Source organism: Pristiophorus japonicus, unplaced genomic scaffold (genome assembly GCF_044704955.1).
Source record: "Pristiophorus japonicus isolate sPriJap1 unplaced genomic scaffold, sPriJap1.hap1 HAP1_SCAFFOLD_42, whole genome shotgun sequence".
Taxonomy (NCBI): domain Eukaryota; kingdom Metazoa; phylum Chordata; class Chondrichthyes; family Pristiophoridae; genus Pristiophorus; species Pristiophorus japonicus.
Window position 1 is genome coordinate 2,715,619 of NW_027254090.1, and position 19,573 is coordinate 2,735,191.

Below are 19,573 nucleotides of genomic sequence, written 5' to 3' on the forward strand. Positions count from 1 at the left end.
TAACAAGTAATTATAATCAACTAACCCATCAAAATTAGCAAAGACAATTACAAAGATTAGAACATTTCAATGTTGATCACATGCAGTATGTGTGGAGATCTATTAACCGCATCCAACAATCGTTAAACAATACAGAAAATAACAGATTTACAGTCTTAAGCCTTTAGTTCTTTCAAGGGTTGGTTGAAAGGAACGTCAAATGAGTGTAAAGTGAGACACGCCGAATCAGTCCATGACACCCACAAGCCGTATACTCAAATGAAACAAGTTTGGGATTTGATGTGGCAAAAGATGAATTACGTGAGAAGTGAAATAATCTAGAGTAAGAAAAGGCCCAAAATGGAAGGGACGGGAACATTAATGAGTCTATTTTTATGGAGAAATCCAATATTGGACACAGGGTGTTTGAAACAATCCTGAGACAGAACATTACTGTCCAGCTCAGGGACAGGGTTATACAGAGCAGCAGGAACAATGACTGATGGCCAGAATGACCATGTTCAGTGCCCAATGGGGGCCCAGGAAATCCTGTCCCAGTCATGACGTTCCATTCCTGTTTACCCAGCATTCCCCGCGACGGAGGACGTGCCGAGCCCAGACTGCAGGGGCCCAGTGCGCAGGTGCGAGACCGAGCTGTGTTTGGAGCATGCGCGGTGCGTGTAATGGCGGAAAGGACATGGTGAACATCTGTTCCGCAAAACAGTCCATTCTCCGCGGGGCGGAGTTGAGTAAAGGACCAGCGGGGAGCCGGGGAGGCTTCATAAACAACCGGTGCCCGCCGGAATCCCGGAATAACAACCGGAATATCGGCGGCTGCAGCCTCGAGGCTTTCTCCCGGTTAGAGGCCCCGGGTAACGGCGTCCATCTTTGTACAGGAATGCAGGGTCAGTCCTCCGCCATCTTGGTTCAGTGAGCAGCAAAGCGCATGCGCGGCCATCTTGGTAAAGGAACAGCTGAGTTCCTTTGATCAGATTCTGATAAAAGTAAATTGGATTTTACAGATTGAATTAATACAGAGAGCTGCGCATGCGCGGTTCACCCCACCCCCTGTGTCATTCCCAGTGAGCAGAATAGCACATGCACCCTCCCCTGCCCCAGCCCTGCCTGGGATCACCATTCACTCAGTGAGTGGAAGAAGGTGGTTTAAAACAGCCGGGATTGGAGACACCACGACCCCAGGGTAAGGCTCAGAGATCGGCATTGAGTCCGGGGGGAGTTCAGGGGGAGTCGGGGGCTGTGTGTAAGGGGCAGAGTGGACCAAGAACCAGTCTCAGTGCGTGGTGTGAGTGGGGGAAGGGAGAGGCCATTCTCGGGCTGTGTGTGGACAGTGTGTGTCCAGGGTCAGGGAGACAGAATGGTCAGAATCCGCTATTTATAACCTGCTGCTTTCTCTCTCCAAACCAGGAGTGGACGTTCCTGGTTTAGTTCCCTCGGGGGCTGTGTGTAAGAGGCAGAGTGGAGCAGGAACTCGTTCCGGGACATGGTGTGAATGGGGGAAGGGGGAGGCCATTCTCGGGCTGTGTGTGGACAGTGTAAGGTAACAGAGAAAGTAAACCACCTCGCTCTTTCAAATTATTGCTGCTTTCTTTCCCCAAATCAGTCGTGAGTGTTCCTGATTCAGTTCCAATCTCACCGTGTCTGTTCTTGGACAGTGAGCAGTGGAAACACAGTCTGACAGTGAGGATGTGGGGAATTTCACACAGTGCATCTATTGCAGGTACCAGGAGAGGAGAGTGGGAGAAGATATTTTAAAGACGCGTTATATTTCGGTGAACTGAGTTCCCCAAAACCGTGTTGCTGATGATCGCGAGCTACATTGTCACTCCCTCAGATACATCGTATTGTCCCCCGAATCCATATCTTAGAACTAATAATGTTCTCGTATTATTATTCTCACAGCAAAATTCTTCAACCAGCCAGAACAAATTAGATCTTTCCTCCACCCAGAATACAAGGAACAGTGCAGGCAGCTCCTTCTCACACACAGTAAGTAGATTATCACTCACAGAGCACAGACACACAGAACTGGCCTCAATCCTATTGTCACAGACAGCAGAAGCTGTCAGTCCCACAGTGATCCGAAGTGACAGAGTTACATTGTGAATCTTACAGCCACATGGAGCAGTAGAATCAGATGCTGTTTCACCATTGAAACAGATCACACTGACAGGTACATTAAACACACACACTCACTTGCCAGAAACTGGCAGGTAGAGAATAAAACACAATCATCTATCAGAAAAAATGTCAAACAGAAAGTATAAACCACACTCGCATATCAGAAGCTGATGGGTACAGAGCAAAAGCCATATTCATGTTTCAGAATCTGACAGATTCAGTATTTAACCTGCCGAACATACCAGAAGATGACAGGTGCAGAATAAAACCTACATTCCCGTACCACAGACTGACAGATACAGTATACAACACACACCCACATATATGAAAGTGACAGTAACAGAATAAAATCCCCACTTACATACCAGAGAGTGACAGGTAAAGTGTAAATCCCATGTGCACATGTCGGAAAACTGAAAGACAGTAAGTAAAATTGTTACTTACATCGCAGAAACTGATAGGGGCAGAGTAAAACCCACACACACACATCTGAAAAATGACACGTGGAAGGCAAAATCTTCACTAACATATCAGAGAAATACAGGTTTAAAAAGTTAAATTGATTATCACGTTCACATACCAGAGACTGGCAAATACAGATTAAACCCAGACTACCATCGCAGAAACTGAGAGGCACAGATTAAACCTCAACACACACCAAAACCTGACAGTTACAGAAAAATACACACACTTGCATATCAGAGACTGAGAGATACAGTATAAAACCCACACTCACATATCAGAGGCTCACATGTTAAAATCCATATTCCCATAACATAAATTGACATACAGTGACATGCCCATACTCAGGAACCAGGAATTGACAGGTACAGGGTAAAGAACTCTCTTTCATTCCAGAAACTGACAGGTACAAAGGAAAGTCCACTCATAATTAAACAGAAACAGGCAGTTATAGAGTAAGGCCCACAATCACATATCAGAGCTTGACGGGTACAGAATAAAACCCAGGCTCCTATAACAGAAATGGAGAGATACAAAGAAAGGCCCACACTCACATACCAGAGGCAGCTCGATACAGAGTAAAACTCAGATTCAATTACCAGGACCGACAGATTCAGCATAAAACTCACCTCCATAACACAAATTGACAGTTGGAAAGTAAAACCAATACTCTATCAGGAATTGGTGGTACACAGTAAGACAATACCAACATACTGGAGAATGCCGGGTATGGAGTAGAGCTCACATTCACATAACAGAGATGGACAGATACAGCACAGAACACACACTCACACACCAGGAATGGAAAGAAATATTGAAACATAGAAAATAGGTGCAGGAGCAGGCCATTCAGCCCTTCGAGCCTGCACTGCCATTCAATATGATCATGGCTGATCATGCAGCTTCAGTACCCCACTCCCGCTTTCTTTCCATACCCCCTGATCCCCTTAGCCGTAAAGACCTCATCTAACTCCCTCTTGAATATATCCAACGAACTGGGCTCCACAACTTTCTGTGGTAGAGAATTGCACAGGTTTACCACTCTCTGGGTGAAAAAGTTTCTCCTCATTTCAGTCCGATATGGCTTACCCCTTATCCTGAGACTGTGACCCCTGATTCTGGACTTCCCCAACATCGAGAACATTCTCCTGCATCTAACCTGTCCAGTCCTGTCATAGTTTTATATGTTTCTATGAGATCCCCTCTCATTCTTCTAAATTCCAGTGAGTGTTAGCCTAGCCGATCCAGTCTTTCGTCATATGTCAGACCTGCCATCCCGGGAATCAGTCTGGTGAACTTTCGCTGCACTCCCTCAATAGCAAGAATGTCCTTGCTCAGATTAAGACATCAAACCTGCACACAGTACTCAAGGTGTGGTCTCACCAAGGCCCTGTACAACTGTAGTAAGACTTCCCTACTCCTATACTCAAATCCTCTTGCTATGAAGGCCAGAATGCCAATTGTTTTCTTTACTGCATGCCTACCTTCAGTGACTGATGTACCATGACACCCAGATCTCTTTGCACCTCCCATTTTACTAATCTGTCACCATTCAGATAATAATCTGCCTTCCTGTTTTTGCCACCAAAGTGGATAACCTCAATTTATCCACATTATACTGCATCTGCCATGCATTTGCCCATTCACCTAACCTGTCCAAGTCACCTTGCAGCCTCTGAGCATCCTACTCACAGCTCACACTGCCACCCAGCTTAGTATCATCTGCAAACTTGGAGATATTACCTTCTATTCCATCATCTAAATCATTAATATATATTGTAAATATATGGGATCCCAGCACTGAACCTTGCGGCACCGCACTAGTCACTGCCTGCCATTCTGAAAAAGACCTGTTTATTCCTACTCTTTGCTTCCTGTCTGCCAACCGGTTCTCTATCCACGTCAATACATTACCCCCAATACCATGTGCTTTAATTTTCCACGCTAATCTCTTGTGTGGGACCTTGTCAAAAGTTTTTTGAAATTCCAAATACATCACATCCACTGATTCTCCCTTATCCACTCTACTAGTTACATCCTCAAAAAACTCTAGAAGATTTGTCAAGCATGATTTCCCTTTCATAAATCCAAGCTGACATGGACCAATCCTGTCACTGCTTTCCAAATGATCTGCTATTACATCTTTAATAATTGATTTCAGCATTTTCCCCACCACCGATGTCAGGCTAACAGGTCTATAATTCCCTGTTTTCTCTCCCCCTCCTTTTGTTTAAAAAGTGGGGTTACATTTGCTACCCTCCAATCTATAGATACTGATCCATAGTCCATGGAATTCTGGAAAATGACCACTAATGCATCTACTATTTCTAGGGCCACTTCTTTAACTACTCAGACTATCAGACCCTGGGGATTTATCGACCTTCAGTCCCATCAGTTTCCCTGCAAACATTTCCTGACTAATAAGGATTTCCCTCAGTTCCTCCTTCCCGCTAGATCCTCGGGAGGTTATTCGTGTCTTCCTTAGTGAAGACTGAACCAAAGTATTTGTTCAATTGGTCTGCCATTTCCTTGTTCCCTATTATGAATTCACCTGATTCTGACTGCAAGGGACCACGTTTGTCTTCGTTAATCTTTTTCTCTTCACATACCTCTTGAAGCTTTTGCAGTCAGTTTTTAATGTTCCCTGCAAGCTTACTCTCATAGTCTATTTTCCACCTCCTAATTAGACCCTTAGTCCTCCTCTGCTGAATTCTAAATTTCTCCCAGTCCTCAGGTTTGCTGTGTTTTCTGGCCAATTTATATGCCTCTTCCTTGGATTGAACACTGTCCCTAATTTTCCTTGTTAGCCACGGTTGAGCCACCTTTTCGGTTTTATTTTTATGCCAGACAGGGATGTACAATAGTTGTAATTCATCCATGTGATCTTTAAATGTCTGCCATTGCCTATCCACCGTCAACCTTTTAAGTATCATTCGTCAGATAATCCTAGCCAAATCACGTCTCATACCATTGAAGTTTCCTTTAAGTTCAGGACCCTAGTCTCTGAGTTAACAGTGTCACTCTCCAGCTTAATGAAGAATTCTACCATATTATGGTCACTCTTCCCCAAGGGGCCACGCATGACCAGATTGCTAATTAATCCTCTCACGTTACACAAGACCCAGTCTAGGATGGCCTGCTCTCCAGTTGGTTCCTCGACATATTGGTCTAGAAAACCATCCCTTATACACTCCAGAAAATCCTCCTCCACAGTATTGCTACAAGTTTGGTTAGCCCAATCAATATCTAGGTTAAGGTCACCCATGATAACTGCATTATCCTTATTGCACGCATCCCTAATTTCCTGTTTGATGCCATCCCCAACCTCCCTACTACTGTTTGGTGGACTGTACACAACCCCAACTAACGTTTTCTGCCCTTTGGTGTTTCGCAGCTCGACCCATATAGGTTCCACATCATCCCAGCCAATGTCCTTCCTTACTATTGCATTAACCTCCTCTTTAACCATTAACACTACCCCACCTCCTTTTCCTTTCTGGCTATCCTTTCTGAATATTGAATTCCCCTGGATGTTATGTTCCCAGCCTTGGTTACCCTGGAGCCATGTCTCAGTAATCCCAATTACATCATATCCATTAACAGCTATCTGTGCAGTTAATTCGTCCACCTTATTACGAATGATCCTTGCTTTGAGACTCAGAGCCTTCAGGCTTGTTTTTTTAACAATCTTTGTCCTTGAAGAATTATGTTGTAATGTGGCCCTTTTTGATACAGAATGAAACCCACAGGCAATTACCAGAAATTGACAGGTACAGGATAAAATCCACCTCTCGTATCAGAAACTAACATGCAGAGTAAAACCCTCATCCACATACCAGAGATGGACAGATACAGAGTCAAATCCACACTCCCACACCAGGCACCCACTATATAAGAAAATAAGAACATAAGAAATAGGGGCAGGAGTAGCCATACGGCCCCCCGAGCCTGTTCCACCATTTAATATGATCATGGCTGATCCAATCATGGACCCAGGTCCTCTTCCCTGCCCGCTCCCCATAACCTCTTATTCCCTTATCGGTTAAGACAATGTCTATCTCTGTCTTAAATATATTCAATGTCCCAGCTTCCACAGCTCTCTGAGGCAGCGAAATCCACAGCATTACAACCCTCTGAGTAAAAATTCCTCCTCACCTCAGTTTTAAATGGGGGCCCCTTATTCCAAGATTATGCCCCCTAGTTCTATTCTCCCCGATCAGTGAAAACATCCTCTCTGCTACCACCTTGTCAAGCTGCCTCATTATCTTATACGTTTTGATAAATCACCTCTCATTCATTCTTCTGAATTCAATGAGTAGAGGCCCAACCTCCTCAACCTTTTCTCATAAGTCAACCCCTCATCTCCGGAATGAACCGAGTGAACCTTCTCTCAACTTCCTCCAAAGCAAGTATATCCTTTCATAAATATAGAAACCAAAACTGCACGCAGTACTCCAGGTGTGGCCTCACCAATAACTTGTATAACTGTAGCAAGACTTCCCTGCTTTTATACTCCATTCCATTTGCAATAAAGGCCAAGATTCAGTTGACCTTCCTGATCACTTGCTGTACCTGCATACTATCCTTTTGTGTTTCATACACAAGTACCCCCAAGTCCCGCCGTACTGCAGCACTTTGTAATCTTTCTCCATTTAAATAATAACTTGCTCTTTGATTTTTTTTCTGCCATAGTGCATGACCTCACACTTCCCAACATTATACTCCATCTGCCAAATTTTTGCCCACTCACTTAGTCTATCTGTGTCCTTTTACAGATTATTTGTGTCCTCCTCACACATTGCTTTTCCTCCCATCTTTATATCGCCAGAAAACTTGGCTACGTTACAGTCAGTCCCTTCTTCCAAGTCGTTAATATCGATTGTAAATAGCTGGGGTCCCAGCACTGATCCCTGCGGCACCCCACTAGTTACTGATTGCCAACCCAAGAATTAACATTTATCCCGAATCTTTGTTGTCTGTTAGTTAGACAATCCTCTATCCATGCTAATATATTACCCCCAGCCCGTGAACTTTTATCTTGTGCAGTAACCTTTTATGTGGCACCTTGTCAAATGCCTTCCGGAAATCCATATACACCACACTCACTTTATCCACCCTGTTCATTACATGCTCAAAGACTTCCAGCAAATTTGTCAAACTTAACTTCCCCTTCATAAATCCATGCTGACTGCCTGACCGAATTATGCTTTTCCAAATGTCGTGCTAATGCTTCTTTAAGAATGAACTCTTCAACATTTTCCCAACCACAGATGTTAGGCTAACTGGTCTATAGTTTCCTGCTTTTTGTCTGCCTCATTTTTAACTGAGTGCGGTTCTCAGTCCCCGGGCAACACCGAGTGTGGCTCTCAGTCCCCGGGCAACACCGAGTGTGGCTCTCAGTCCCCGGGCAACACGGAGTGTGGCTCTCAGTCCCCGGGCAATGCCAAGTGTGGCTCTCACTCTCCTGGCAACACCGAGTGTGGCTCATTTTCCCCGGGCAACACCGAGTGTGGATCTCAGTCCCCGGGCAACACCGAGTGTGGCTCTCAGTCCCCGGTCAACACCGAGTGTGGCTCTCAGTCTCCGGGCAACACCGAGTGTGGCTCATTTTCCCCGGGCAACACCGAGTGTGGCTCTCAGTCTCCGGTCAACACCGAGTGTGACTCTCAGTCACCGGGCAACACCAAGTGTGGCTCTCAATCACCGGGCAACACCGAGTGCGGCTCTCGGTCCCCGGTCAACACCGAGTGTGGCTTTCAGTCTCCGGGCAACACCGAGTGTGGCTCATTTTCCCCGGGCAACACCGAGTGTGGCTCTCAGTCCCCGGGCAACACCGAGTGTGGCTCTCAGTCCCCGGGCAACACCGAGTGTGGCTCTCAGTCCCCGGTCAACACCGAGTGAGGCTCTCAGTCCCCGGGCAACACCGAGTGTGGCTCTCAGTCCCCGGGCAACACCGAGTGTGGCTCTCAGTCCCCGGGCAACACCGAGTGTGACTCTCAGTCCCCGGTCAACACCGAGTGTGGCTCTCAGCCCCCGGGCAACACCGAGTGTGGCTCTCAGTCCCCGGTCAACACCAAGTGTAGCTCTCAGTCTCCGGGCAACACCGAGTGTGGCTCTCAGTCCCCGGGCAACACCGAGTGTGGCTCTCAGTCACCGGTCAACACCAAGTGTGGCTCTCAGTCTCCGGTCAACACCGAGTGTGGCTCTCAGTCACCGGTCAACACCGAGTGTGGCTCTCAGACCCCGGGCAACAACGAGTGTGGCTCTCAGTCCCCGGTCAACACCGAGTGTAGCTCTCAGTCTCCGGGCAACACCGAGTGTGGCTCTCAGTCCCCGGGCAACACCGAGTGTGGCTCTCAGTCACCGGTCAACACCGAGTGTGGCTCTCAGTCTCCGGTCAACACCGAGTGTGGCTCTCAGTCTCCGGTCAACACCGAGTGTGGCTCTCAGTCACCGGTCAACACCGAGTGTGGCTCTCAGACCCCGGGCAACAACGAGTGTGGCTCTCAGTCCCCGGTCAACACCGAGTGTGGCTCTCAGTCCCCGGGCAACACCGAGTGTGGCTCTCAGTCCCCGGGCAACACCGAGTGTGGCTCTCAGTCTCCGGTCAACACCGAGTGTGGCTCTCAGTCCCCGGGCAACACCGAGTGAGGCTCTCAGTCCCCGGGCAACACCGAGTTTGGCTCTCAGTCGCCGGGCAACACCGAGTGTGGCTCTCAATCCCTGGGCAACACCGAGTGTGGCTCTCGGTCCCCGGGCAACACCGAGTGTGGCTCTCGGGGCCGCCGGGCAACGCCGAGTGTGGCTCTCAGTCCCCGGGCAACACCGAGTGTGGCTCTCAGTCCCCGGGCAACACCAAGTGTGGCTCTCAGTCCCCGGGCAACACCGAGTGTGGCTCTCAGTCCCCGGGCAACACCGAGTGTGGCTCCAAGTCCCCGGGCAACACCGAGTGTGGCTCTCAGTCCCCGGGCAACACCGAGTGTGGCTCTCAGTCCCCGGGCAACACCGACTGCGCGTCTCGGTCCCCGGGCAACACCGAGTGTGACTCTCAGTCCCCGGGCAACACCGAGTGTGGCTCTCAGTCCCCGGGCAACACCGAGTGCGGCTCTCAGTCCCCGGGCAACACCGAGTGTGGCTCTCAGTCCCCGGGCAACACCGAGTGTGGCTCTCAGTCCCCGGGCAACACCGAGTGCGGCTCTCAGTCCCCGGGCAACACCGAGTGTGGCTCTCAGTCCCCGGGCAACACCGAGTGTGGCTCTCAGCCCCCGGGCAACACCGAGTGCGGCTCCCAGTCCCCGGACAACACCGAGTGTGGCTCTCGGTCCCCGGGCAACACCGAGTGTGGCTCTCGGTCCCCGGGCAACAGCGAGTGCGGCTCTCAGTCCCCGGGCAACACCGAGTGTGGCTCTCGGTCCCCGGGCAACAGCGAGTGCGTCTCTCAGGCCCTCAGTCAGAGCCACTGGCCCCAGCAGCAGCAACCCCGGGGGCAGCACCTCCACCACAACAGGAAAACAACAACTTACATTTAGACAGCAGGTCCAGCAATTCCCAGCCGCTCTGTATCAGGGTGGGCGCTGGATGTGGAAGTCAATCACTGGCCTCCTGTGTGGGTCTGTTTGTTACATCAGTTTGAGCTCGATGGAGAGCGGGGAGAAGCTGCTAGGTTTCACCCCCAGTACCTCTGGGCCCAGTGGGAACAACAATTTCCCATGTGGGCCTGTCGAGGGAGTGTGTTCCCTTCCCTGAATGACAACAGTGACCCAGATGTGTTTTTACGACAATCCGGCAGCTTTCATGGTCACTTTTTTCTCGTGCCGGCCCCACAAATGAACAGACTTCATTAAGCTCAATTTCACAACCTGCCTTTGTGTTTTTGTGGGTTCTCTCTCTCACTCACTTTTCCTGTTTGAAATTCACTTTACAGGGTGTTAAAAGGGGAGGATTTGTAGACTGGAAGCTCAAACCAAACATCACCTCAAGATCTGACAGTCACTCGGTACATCGGGACTGGAATATCATCAGCCTTTGACCATAGAAACATAGAAAATAGGTGCAGGAGCAGGCCATTCGGCCCTTCTAGCCTGCACCGCCATTCAATGAGTTAATGGCTGAACATGCAACTTCAGTACCCCATTCCTGCTTTCTCACCATACCCCTTGATTCCCCTAGTAGTAAGGACTTCATCGAACTCCTTTTTGAATATATTTAGTGAATTGGCCTCAACAACTTTCTGTGGTAGAGAATTCCACAGGTTCACCACTCTCTGGGTGAAGAAGTTCCTCCTCATCTCGGTCCTAAATGGCTTATCCCTTATCCTTAGACTGTGTCCCCTGGTTCTGGACTTCCCCAACATTGGGAAAATTCTTCCTGCATCTAACCTGTCTAACCCCGTCAGAATTTTAAACGTTTCCATGAGGTCCCCTCTCATTCTTCTGAACTCCAGTGAATACAAGCCCAGTTGATCTAGTCTTTCTTGATAGGTCAGTCCCGCCATCCCGGGAATCAGTCTGGTGAACCTTCGCTGCACTCCCTCAATAGCAAGAATGTCCTTCCTCAGGTTAGGAGACCAAAACTGTACACAATACTCCAGGTGTGGCCTCACCAAGGCCCTGTACAATTGTAGCAACACCTCCCTGCCCTTGTACTCAAATCCCCTCGCTATGAAGGCCAACATGCCATTTGCTTTCTTAACCGCCTGCTGTACCTGCATGCCAACCTTCAATGACTTATGTACCATGACACCCAGGTCTCTTTGCACCTCCCCTTTTCCTAATCTGTCACCATTCAGATAATAGTCTGTCTCTCTGTTTTTACCACCAAAGTGGATAACCTCACATTCATCCACATTATACTTCATCTGCCATGCATTTGTCCACTCACCTAACCTATCAAGTCACTCTGCAGCGTCGCAGCATCCTCCTCGCAGCTCACACTGCCATCCAACTTAGTGTCATCCGCAAATTTGGAGATACTACATTTAATCCCCTCGTCTAAATCATTAATGTACAGTGTAAACAGCTGGGGCCCCAGCACAGAACCTTGCGGTACCCCACTAGTCACTGCCTGCCATTCTGAAAAGTCCCCATTTACTCCTACTCTTTGCTTCCTGTCTGACAACCAGTTCTCAATCCATGTCAGCACACTACCCCCAATCCCATGTGCTTTAACTTTGCACATTAATCTCTTGTGTGGGACCTTGTCGAAAGCCTTCTGAAAGTCCAAATACACCACATCAACTGGTTCTCCCTTGTCCACTCTACTGGAAACATCCTCAAAAAATTCCAGACGATTTGTCAAGTATGATTTCCCTTTCACAAATCCATGCTGACTTGGACCGATCATATTACCTCTTTCCAAATGCACTGCTATGATATCCTTAATAATTGATTCCATCATTTTACCCACTACCGATGTCAGGCTGACCGGTCTGTAATTCCCTGCTTTCTATCTCCCTCCTTTTTTAAAAAGTGGGATTACATTGGCTACTCTCCACTCCATAGGAACTGATCCAGAGTCAATGGAATGTTGGAAAATGATTGTCAATGCATCCGCTATTTCCAAGGCCACCTCCTTAAGTACTCTGGGATGCAGTCCATCAGGCCCTGGGGATTTATCGGCCTTCAATCCCATCAATTTCCCCAACACAATTTCCCGACTAATAAGGATTTCCCTCAGTTCCTCCTCCTTACGAGACCCTCTGACCCCTTTTGTATCCGGAAAGTTGTTTGTGTCCTCCTCAGTGAATACCGAACCAAAGTACTTGTTCAATTGGTCCGCCATTTCTTTGTTCCCCGTTATGACTTCCCCTGATTCTGACTGCAGGGGACCTACGTTTGTCTTTACTAACCTTTTTCTCTTTACATATCTATAGAAACTTTTGCAATCCGTCTTAATGTTCCCTGCAAGCTTCTTCTTGTACTCCATTTTCCCTGCCCTAATCAAACCCTTTGTCCTCCTCTGCTGAGTTCTAAATTTCTCCCAGTCCCCGGGTTCGCTGCTATTTCTGGCCAATTTGTATGCCACTTCCTTGGCTTTAATGCTATGTCTGATTTCCCTTGATAGCCACGGTTGAGCCACCTTCCCTTTTTTATTTTTACGACAGACAGGAATGTGCAATTGTTGTAGTTCATCCATGCGGTCTCTAAATGTCTGCCATTGCCTATCCACAGTCAACCCCTTCAGTATCATTCGCCAATCTATCCTTGTCAAGTCACGCCTCATACCTTCAAAGTTACCCTTCTTTAAGTTCTGGACCATGGTCTCTGAATTAACTGTTTCATTCTCCATCCTAATGCAGAATTCCACCATATTATGGTCACTCTTCCCCAAGGGGCCTCGCACAATGAGATTGCTAATTAATCCTCTCTCATTACACAACACCCAGTCTAAGATGGCCTCCCCCCTAATTGGTTCCTCGACATATTGGTCTAAAAAACCATCCCTTATGCACTCCAGGAAATCCTCCTCCACCGTATTGCTTCCAGTTTGGTTAACCCAATCTATGTGCATATTAAAGTCACCCATTATAACTGCTGCACCTTTATTGCACGCACCCCTAATTTCCTGTTTGATGCCCTCCCCAACATCACTACTACTGTTTGGAGGTCTGTACACAACTCCCACTAACGTTTATTGCCCTTTGGTATTCTGCCCATGGAAGCAGAAGGCACCGTTCACAGTGGGGAGAAACGGTACACGTGCTCTGTGTGTGGACAAGGCTTCAGCCGATCGTCCAAACTGGAGAGACACAAGTGCAGTCACACTGGGGAGAAACCGTGTAAATGTGGGGATTGTGGGAAACTTTTCAACTACCCATCCCAGCTGGAAACACATCGGCGAGTTCACACTGGGGAGAGTCCATTCACCTGCTCGGAGTGTGGGAAGGGATTCACTCAATTATCCAACATGCTGACACACCAGCAAGTTCACACTGGGGAGAGGTCATTCACCTGCTCCGACTGTGGGAAGGGATTCACTCAATTATCCAACATACTGACACACCAGCGAGTTCACACTGGGGAGAGGTCATTCACCTGCTCCGACTGTGGGAAGGGATTCACTACATCATCCCACCTGCTGAGGCATCAGCGACTTCACACTGGGGAGAGGTCATTCACCTGCTCCGACTGTGGGAAGGGATTCAGTACTTCATGCCACCTGCTGACATACCAGCGAGTTCACACTGGGGAGTGGCCGTTCACCTGCTCCGACTGTGGGAAGGGATTCAGTACTTCATACCACCTGCTGACACACCAGCGAGTTCACACTGGGGAGAGACCATTCACCTGCTCCGACTGTGGGAAGGGATTCACGGCATCATACCACCTGCTGATACACCAGGGAGTTCACACTGGGGAGAGGCCGTTCACCTGCTCCGACTGTGGGAAGGGATTCACAACATCATCCAACCGGCTGACACACCAGCGAGTTCATAATGAGGAGAGACCTTGTAAATGTTCTGAATGTGAGAAGAGTTTTAAAAACAAAGAGCAACTGATGACACGCCAGCGAGTTCACACTGGGGAGAGGCCGTTCACCTGCTCCGACTGTGGGAAGGGATTCCTTCTATCATCCCACTTGCTGACACACCAGCGAGTTCACACTGGGGAGAGGCCGTTCACCTGCTCCGACTGTGGGAAGGGATTCACTCAGTTATCCCACCTGCTGAAACACCAGCGAGTTCACAGTGGGGGGAGACCGTTCACCTGCTCTGATTGTGGGAAGGGATTCACTGCATCATCCAGCCTGCTGAGACACCAGCGAGTTCATAATGAGTAGAGACCTTGTAAATGTTCTGACTGTGAGAAGAGTTTTAAAAGCAAAGAGCAACTGATGAGACACCAGCGAGTTCACACCGGGGAGAGGCCGTTCAGCTGCTCTGAATGCGGGAAGGGATACATTACCTCAACCAACCTGCTAACACATCAGCTAGTTCACAGTGGGGAGAGGCCATTCACCTGCTCTGAGTGTGACAAGGGATTCTCTCTGTCAGGCAACCTGCTGAGACATCAGCGAGTTCACAAGTGACCGCAGGGGTTGGATTCTGCTATTATTCACATCCCGGACTGAATCGTGTTCATTCTGACAGTTGGGGTTTATAAATCCTGTAACGCTGATGTTAATAACTCCTGAAATTGACTGGAGTTTAATATTTGGGATATAGACACATACATTAGTTTTGCTTTCAACACATTGCTGTGGATTTTTGTCTTTCTCACCTGAGTGTTTAGCATCACCTGACTGGAGCTGAGAAAGGACATTCTGTGGAGAGGATCTTACAGGGGGATCAGAATTTCAGCCTGGACACTGACCTTCAGGGCCACACTTAGATCTCATTCTTCTGAACTCCAATATGTTTAATCCAACCTCCTCAACCTACTCAACCATAAGTCAAACCCCTCAACTCGGGAATCAACTCTGGAATCTGCAGCAGACATGAGCAAGGACCTGAGGCTTATTAAAAGACACATATTTAATTACAGACAAGATTACGCTGGGAGAAATGTTCAGTTAGAACATAAGAAAAAGGAGCCGGAGTAGGCCATTTGGCCCCTCGGGCCTGCTCCACCATTCAATAAGATCATGTCTGATCTGATCATGGACTCCGTTCCACTTCCCTGCCCACTCCCCATAATCCTTTACTCACTTATCGCTCAAAATCTGTCTATTTCCACCTTAAATATATTCAAAGACCCAGCCTCCACAGCTCTCCTTGGCAGAGAATTCCAGAGATTAATAACCCTCAGAGAAGAAATTTCTCTTCTCAGTTTTAATTGGGTGGCCCCTTATTCTAAGACGATGTCCCCAAGTTTTAGTTTCCCGTTTAACTGGAAATATCCTCTCTACATCCACCTATCAAGCCCCCTCATTATCTTATATTTTAATAAGATCACATCTCATTCTTCTGAACTCCAATGTGTTTAGGCCCAACCTACTCAAGCTATCTTCCTAAGTCAACCCCCTAATCTCCGGAATCAACCGAGTGAACCTTCTCTGAACTACCACCAATGCAGATATATCCTTCCTTAAATACGGAGACAAAAATACAGAGTCCATTACAGGCAAAATGCCAATCAAATCAGCAGCACACTGGCACCTTAACAGTGTCTCATTGGCCTACAGGCATTTCTTAAATAGATTTGCTGAGTGGATATGAACTTAAACCAGGTTTGCAGATGTGATGCTCTATTCACATATTGAAGGTAGAAGAGATGCTGTGGGGCACATGCTAAGTCCAGTAGCTGAAAGTGATTAACAGACTGGGTTTTGTGTTTAGTGATCCCAGGCGTGTTACCAATACCAGCAAAATCGAAGCCCATGGAATAACGGGGACAGTGGGAGCATGGATTGAATGTGGCTAAGTGACACAAACAGAGTAGTGGTGAATGGTTGTTTTTCAGACTGGAGGAAGTGGTGTTCCCCAGGGGTCGGTACTGGTGCCACTGCTTTTTTTGATCTATATTAATGACCTAGACTTGGGTGTACAGGGCACAATTTCCAAATCTACAGCTCACACAAAACTTGGAAGTACAGTGAACAGTGAGGAGGTAGTGATAGACTTTAGAAAGACACAGACATGCTGGTGGAATGGGCAAACGTGGCAGATCAAACTTAACGTAGAAAAGTTCAAAAATGATACATTTTGGTAGAAAGAAAGAGGAGAGGAAATATAAACTAAAGGGTACAATTGTAAAGGGGGGCGTGAACAGAGAGACCCAGGAGTATGTGTACACCAATCACTGAAGGTGGCAGCACAGGTTGAGAAAGTGGTTACAACGACTTACGGGATCCTAGGCTTCATGAATAGAGGTATAGAGTACAGAAGTGTGGATATTATGTTGAACCCACGTAAAACTCTGGTTCGGCCTCAACTGGACTGTTGTGTCCAATTCTGGTTCATCATCATCATAGGCAGTCCCTCAGATTGCGGAAGACTTGCTTCCACTCTAAAAATGAGTCCTTAGGTGGCTGAACAGTCCAATACGAAGCTACAGTCCCGGTCACAGGTGGGATAGATAGTCGTTGAGGGAAGCGATGGGTGGGACAGGTTTGCCACACGCTCTTTCTGATGCCTACGGTTGATTTCTGCATGCTCTCGGCGATGAGACTCGAGGTGCTCAGCGCCCTCCCAGAAGAACTTCCTCCACTTAGGGCGATCTTTAGCCAGGGACATCCAGGTGTCAGTGGGGATGTTGTACTTTATCAGGAAGGTTTTGAGGGTGTCCCTGTAACATTTCCTCTGCCACACCTTTGGCTCGCTTGCTGTGAAGAAGTTCTGAGTAGAGTGCTTGCTTTGGGTATCTCGTGTATGGCATGTGAACAATGTGGCCTGTGCAGTGGAGATGATCAAATGTGGTCCGTGCTTCAATGCTGGGGATGTTGGCCTGGCCGACGAAGCCAACGTTGGTGCATCTGTCCTCCCAGGGAATTTGTAGGATCTTGCGGAGACCTCGTTGGTGTTATTTCTCCAGCAATTTGAGGTGTCTACTGTACATAGTCCATGTCTCTGAGGGTGGGTATTACTACAGCCTGTAGACCATGAGCTTAGTGGTAGATTTGAGGGCGTGGTCTTCAAACACTCTTTTCCTCAAACGGCCGAAGGCTGCACTGGAGGCGGTGTTGAATCTTGTCGTCAATGTCTGGTCTTGTTGATAACAGGTTCCCGAGGTATGGCAAATGGTCCACGTTGTCCAGGGCCGCGCCATGGATTTTGATGACTGCAGGGTGGGGGGTGGGTGGAGTGGGGAGTGCTATTTGGCGAGGACAGGCTGGTGGAGGACCTCGGACTTACAGATGTTTAGTGTAAGGCCCATGCTTTTGTACGCTTCACTAAATACGTTGACTATGACTTGAAGTTCAGCCTCTATATGTGCGCAGACACAGGTATTGTCCGCGTACGGTAGCTCAACGACAGAGATTGGGGTGGTCTTGGACCTGGCCTGTAGACGATGAAGATTGAAAAGGTTCCCACTGGTTCTGTAGTTTAGTTCCACTCCAGCAGGGAGCTTGTTGACTGAACTGGAGCAATTCTGGCTTCCACATTTTAGTAAGTGTACAAAGGCCTTTTGAGAGCGTGCAGAAAAGATTTACGAGTATGATTCCAGGGATGAGGAACTTCAGTTACGTGGATAGTCTGCAGAAGTTGGGGTTGTTCTCAGAACAGAGAAGATTGAGAGGAGATTTGACAAGGTGCTCAAAATCATGAGGGGTCTGGACAGAGTAGATAGAGTGGGATTCGTAGAAGCTCTTGCAGATAGCCGGCATAGGCTCGATGGGCCAAATGGCCTCCTTCCATGTTGTAACCAGTCTCTGATTCTATGATGATGAAAAGTGTGTTGCCCAGGATGCTCCATCTCCCGGGCACTGGGACCCAGTTGGGAACAGAGACCCTGAAGCCCCGCCCACTATCAGTTCCTGAACCAAGATGGCCGCACATGCGCCCTGATCCCGCCCTGTGCAAGAAGGCGGCCCGTGACCCTGCTCCCCCGTGCCTGTCAGCACGGGGCCTGTGGGCTCTAATTCGGGGCCTGAGATTTATTCTGTATCTAAGCCGTGCTGTACCTGCTCTGGTAGTGTTCGATGGGACAGTGTAGAGGAAGCATTTTAATACATACGAAAAATGACGGACAGGTAAAGACCATCGGTCCATCAAGCCTGTCCCACACAATTGCGATATGTCACAGCGTATACACTCCACTCCACCCGAATCCATGTGATCTCCTGGGAGAGGCAAAAATACAGATTTAAAAAAAAACGAGGACAATTTGGGAAAATAAATCTGGGAAATTCCTCTCCAAGGCATCTAAGTGATGGAAACTAGTCCAGGAGATCACTCTGGCCATTAAACTCCCTGCAGTACCTACCTTCTGTAAGTGTTAATCTCCGCCGCAGCCAGAAACAAATCCAGCTTTTACTTGAAGGAATTCAGTGAGTCTGCATCCACCACATGAGAGGGCAGCTTGTTCCAGAGGTCTACTGTTCTCTGGGAAAAGAACCACCTCCTGATGTCTAACCTAGATCTATCCTTATACAACTGAAATTTGTGTCCCCTGGTGCTGCCTAACCTATTTAATTGACATAAACAAACAGTCAGCTGGAACAATCTCTTTCGCCTTCATTATCTTATAAACCTCAATCATATTGCCCTAATTCTGCACTACTCTAAGGTAAAGAGTCCCAACTCTTTTAACCTATCTTGGTTACTAAGATGCTTTAGACTTGGAATTAGTCTAGTGGCCCTTTCCAGAACCTCAATATCACCCACCATGATAGGAGACCAAAACTGGACACAGTATTCCAAGTGTGGCCTGACTAAGGTCTTGTATAAGGACAAAACAGTACTCCTCGTCTTATACTGAATTGTCCTATGGATACACCCCAATACCTTATTTGCACTAACTGTCACTACACTGCATTGCTCGTGTACCTTTAAGGATGTATTCACTAGAATGTCTAAATCTCGTTCTCTCTCCACCATCTTTAATGCCTTTCCCTGGAGGGTGTATGCATGTTGAGCATTTGCCCTGCCCACATGCATAACACTGAACTTATCTAAGTTATACATCATTTTCAAGTCATGAGGCCAGTGTCCCAACACATTAAGATCTGCCTGAATCAGACGAGCCTCTTCTACAGTTCGAGCACTCGCACAGATCTTGGTATAATTTCAAAATTTGCAAATTGTGCCCCCAACCCAAAAATCCAGATCATAAATACAAATAGTAAAATGAAATGGTCCCAACACTGATCCCTGCTGGACACCACTGGTGACCGGTACCAAACAGATCCAAATCCTTCTATAACTGCTCTTTACCTACATCCTGCCGGCCAGTTCTGTATGCAGCTCAATATATTATCACCACCAGAGGCTCCTATCTTATAGAGAAGCCTCTTGTGTGGCACCTTGTCAAAAGGATTTTGGAAATCGAAGCAGACAATGTCTACTGGGCTTCCCTCATCCACCAACTTTGTAACTTCTTCAAAAAGTACAATT

General features: G+C 47.7%; 1 long non-coding RNA gene and 1 pseudogene across 1 annotated transcript in view; both read left to right on the plus strand.

Annotated features, from left to right (window-relative positions):
* The first annotated feature begins 967 nt into the window (after positions 1 to 967).
* Positions 968 to 19,573, plus strand: part of LOC139250764 (uncharacterized) — a 35,454-nt gene continuing 16,848 nt past the window's right edge. Inside the window, exons 1-2 of the long non-coding RNA XR_011591365.1 lie at positions 968 to 1,180; positions 1,900 to 1,986. This is a non-coding gene — a long non-coding RNA (uncharacterized lncRNA). The remainder of the gene's footprint in view (positions 1,181 to 1,899; positions 1,987 to 19,573) is intronic.
* LOC139250763 (zinc finger protein 432-like) lies at positions 13,231 to 14,607 on the plus strand (annotated as a pseudogene).